The 4710-nt window shown below is 32.5% G+C and overlaps 1 long non-coding RNA gene across 1 annotated transcript; it reads right to left on the reverse strand.

The window, feature by feature from the left end:
• Nucleotides 1-268: 268 nt before the first annotated feature.
• On the reverse strand, nucleotides 269-4149 carry LOC108216392 (uncharacterized). Its single transcript, XR_001806084.2, has 5 exons — nucleotides 3950-4149; nucleotides 2778-2888; nucleotides 2051-2303; nucleotides 1265-1424; nucleotides 269-1040 (listed from the first exon to the last, which is right to left on the reverse strand). It is a non-coding gene; the product is annotated as an uncharacterized LOC108216392 (long non-coding RNA).
• Nucleotides 4150-4710: the final 561 nt, after the last annotated feature.

Raw genomic sequence — 4710 nt, forward strand, 5'->3', positions numbered from 1 at the left:
ATAATTATATTAACATACCAATTGAATCTATGCATATAGTGATTACAACCTAGTTTAGATATACTCGGTTCATTATTCAAAAGCCTGCTGAGCTTAACCATACCTGTGAATTTTTTACTCCGTGGTCCTGGAAACCTGATTTGAGAGGTGTTTCAAATTAGCATCCACTGGCTCACATCTATCAACAATTTCAACTTCAGTTTCTTCTTTATCAAGTTCATCCATCCCAGAGTATAATTTATCTTAATCTACAAGACTTTTCCTGGGAAACCAAAATGTAAATGATTCTATATTTCATGATCAGCAATAACCGCAATGTGGATTTTGTATATTTATCTTCTACATAACAGAATAATACAACCAATTAGATTTCAAATTCATAAATAGCTAATATAGTTGGATTTTCATTTGGTGAAAATTATTATTGCATTTGACTATGTCAACCCATGTAAAGGTTTAGTGTTTTATTCCCTAAACCGCAAGGCAGAACTTAACAAGCAAATACAGTAACACTAGTGGCATAGAGGTTTTAGTAAATTAAAGGTATGGGACAGTAGCCCACACTATATAGACTGTAAAAGTGTAACATAAGGCTGGAATGCACAATGATGCCGAGTGAAAGAAAAACAAAATTATTAGATATACATCTTGTATAAATACTTGAAAACAAGGAATTACTTAAAAGTTTCAATTTGATAGTTATGATCCTAGATTATGAGAAATAACTTGAGCGTGAACTCAGGTTCATGTTTGTGCAGGAATCATTGTGCTGACAATTCAGCAAGTAATACAGCAGAAAATAGCATGTGTGCCATGGTAGGTACATTACAGCAAATTAATGCAAATGTCACTTTTATATTTAGTTATATATAGATATTCATGTCCAGGATTAACATGTTCTAACTTCCGGATGGGCTCTTCAAGTCAGTCTACTGTTGCTTGTTGATTTTTCAGATGAGTCGCTTCAGTTCTATATTCCTCAAGCTCAACCTTCATTTACGATTTCCGGACCCTATTTCAGCCAATTTAATGTCTCTCTCCTACATGAACCAAAGCTATGTACTTCAGCAGATGCTCGGCGGATTTAAATTCTATAAACCTGGGCATACTTGTTTGGATTCCAAAATCACTAAAAGAAAATTAATAAAAATACAAAAACCAATAACTATAGAAACATGCGAATTGGATCAATGCATATAGTGATTAAAACCTAGTTTAGAGATACTCAGTTCACTATTCCAAAATCCGGTGAGCTTAACCATACCTTTGAATTTTTTTACTCTGTGATCCAAGGAAACCTGATTTACGAGGTCTTTCAGATCAGCATCCTCTGGCTCGCATCTATCAACATTTTCAGCCTCGGGTTCATCTTTCTCAAGTTCATCTATCCCGGAGAATACTTCATCTTCATCTACAAGACCTTCCTGTGTACACCAAAGTGTAAGTGATTGTACATTTCTTGATCAGCAGCATGCATTGTGGATTTTATGTATTTATCTTTTACATATAAATACAACAAATTAGGCAATTACAAATTCAATATCATAAAAAAGCTAATTCTGTTGAAATTATTTAATGAAATTTATTATTGCATTTAACTATATCCTCTCATGTGAAAGGTTTAATGTTCTATTCCTTAAATCGCAAAGGCAGAACTTAACAAGCCAATACAGTAATACCAGTAACATAGTGGTTCTAGTAAATTAAAGGTCTAGAACAGTAGCCCACACCATATAGATTGTAAAATTGCAACATAAGGCTCGATAGCACCATGATGCATAGTGAAGGAAAAACAAAATTATAAGATACACGTCTTGTATAGTTACTTGAAAACAAGGAATAATCTTAATAGTTGGAAATTGAAAGTTATGATCCTGGATTACGAGAAAGAACTTTTGCATGAACTCTAGTTCATATTTGTGCAGGAATCATTTGTGCTGAGAATTCAACAGAAAATAATGTGTTCCATGGTAGGTACAATTAAAAGCAAATTAATGCAAATGTCACTTTTTTATTTAATTAACTAAAGATATTCATGTCCTGGAATAACCTTTTGTTCTAACTGCCGGATCCACTCTTCAAGTCATTCTATTGTTGCTTGTTGATTTTTCAGAGGAGTTGCTCCAGTTCTAAATTCCTCAAGCTGCTCAACCTTCATTTTACGATTTGCAGACTCTACCTCAGGCAATTTTTCATCTTTCTCCAGCATAAACCGAAGCCATGTTTACCAGCAAGCACATCTCTGATGCTCGGGAGATTTGAATTTTATAAAACTAAGCATACTTGTTGGGATTTCATAATCACTGAAAGAAGATAAAAAAAAATAAATTAAAATAGAAAGGTAAGATAGTAAGTAGGGATGGAAGCAAAAAAAAAATAGTAGCTATGCATATATTAAATTTTTAGAGCCCAAGTATCTAACTATGTATCAAGCCCTTCAAAATACTTGTCAAGCCCATCCTAGTTTAGGTTTCTGGTTCCATCCCTGACAGTAAGTGCAATATACTACTCATAGCAATTAAAGAAAGAATTGGATAAGCATATGGAGCCTCATAAAGCTTTAGGTAGAATTAGGAGACATTTTCTCCAAATTCTGCTCTTTTGGTAAGGTTATCAAACTCTTCTTAATAACCCTTTACTAAAGTGTTGAACATTCTCAACTTTTCTGCTGATGCTTTCTTAAACCCTGTCATCGAGAAAGCGTTTAAATCTTCATTTGCTTTTCATTTCTGCGGTAACTAAAGCAATGAAACTAGTATAGAATAAAACGTGAAAACCTCAGGTGCTCTCTGCTAGTTTCCGTCTATTCTTCTGGCTGTTCTCATGATTCTCGGCAATCTTAAGTCCTTGTTCATGAAGCACTCTTCTTTCCTTCTCCAAACCAAACCCTGAAAGAATCATATCTACACACATTACTGTTCCATAACAAGTTTTTCATATTATATCTTCATCAATACACATGCTCTTCTAGGCACATACAGAAGACAAAAATAGACCAAATTCAGTTTATTACGAAAAACAAACCCTCAGTGCAAATGTACTAGATTCACTAAATATATAAAACGAAATCGAACCTGTAACATAGTTTGTAATAAACTGACAATTATTAGCCTAAAATACCTTTGCCTAAACAAACCTTGAAAATTGCACTATATACATTCAGCTCTGATTTGTACTCAGCATTAATAGGCTAAATTAGTTAGAATTACCACACACAGACATGTGTACCAAGTACTCCCTCCGTCCCTTTTTATCTGTCAATTTTGGAAAAAAAAACACATACCAAGGAATAATTGATTGTATAAATTTTTTCATTAAATATCTCTAATTAATATCTTGAAAATGGTAGAATACTCCTACTTTATATCTTGAAAACATGAATTCAACCAAGTTTTAAATAAGTCAAGCTTTGAAAATTGAAATTATGGAGATATATTTGAAAAACTATCATTAAATTAGTTTTGAAAGTATAAATGGACAGATAAATAGGGACAAATTTTTACTTTCAAAGTAGACAGATAAATAGGGACGGAGGGAGTAATTCACAAGGTTAGCATATAACTTGCATGAGTTAGACAATACAAAAAAGTTAGAATATAATATGACATTTATAAACTCTCCTACACCCGAGGTTTTAGAGCGGTAATATCAGACCTTAGACTCACGAGAGACTCGGGTTCGACTCTCTACACTTCCGGTATTCTTATAATTTGTTATGCACATGGAAGAAATAGACTACAAACCTAAATACAAATATCCAATTACTGATTTACACATGAGTTCAAACCTAAAACGCAATTTAGTATATGATAATGACTAAATAAAATTAAAACACTCATGAGCGTATATATATACATAAATATAAATGAATTAAGTTAAAACACTACGAGACTAGTACATTAAATCACATAATTATAACTACATACATAACTATTAATATAAGTTATACCTTCCCGGAAATTAGTGACAGAAGGAACGGTAGACGATGAAGACTCTGTTGCTTCACTGCTAATCTCTTTGCTATTTGTTTGGTTTCTCATACGGGGCAATTTGATTTTGGTACTGTTTGGGGTTGCTGTTGCACACAACAACAGCAGCTTTTTGCTGAAAAGCAGGTGAAAAACGGTTTGGTAAATCTAAAACCAGCTTTTCTGAGCTGAAAAGCTGCTTTTAGGAAAAGCAGGTCCTCCCATGCTTTTGGAAAAAGCTGTTTTCAGCTTTTGCAGAAAGCTGTTACAAATTTCAATATCAAACCTCACCAAAAAAATTATTATTTTTATATTATAACTCAAAATAAGCAAATATCAAAAAAATTACCAAACAGTTATCTGATTTCTATAACAGCACTTTTTTTACCAGCATTTTTTCTGACCACACAGCAATTTCTAACCACACTCCCAAACGGACCATTTGTTTGTACAGAATTTGACCGGAAGTTTGTAGGTTTTATTCGGGTCGGGTTATTGGAGAACTTCCGTTTCTTGAATCTCGACTGCTGATTATATTTTTTCTTTTTCAAAAAAATTATTGAAAATATAATATAAAATTTTGACATCTTTTCAGAATATATGTAGTATTTTAATCACATTAGTAATATAAAAAATCAAGAATCGAACATAATGAATGAAAATATTGTTCACCATATATCGGGATTGATTAAAATAATTAACGATATATTTTATTTATAACAATCAATCATCAATATATATA

Source organism: Daucus carota, chromosome 4, assembly GCF_001625215.2.
Source record: "Daucus carota subsp. sativus chromosome 4, DH1 v3.0, whole genome shotgun sequence".
NCBI lineage: Eukaryota > Viridiplantae > Streptophyta > Magnoliopsida > Apiales > Apiaceae > Daucus > Daucus carota.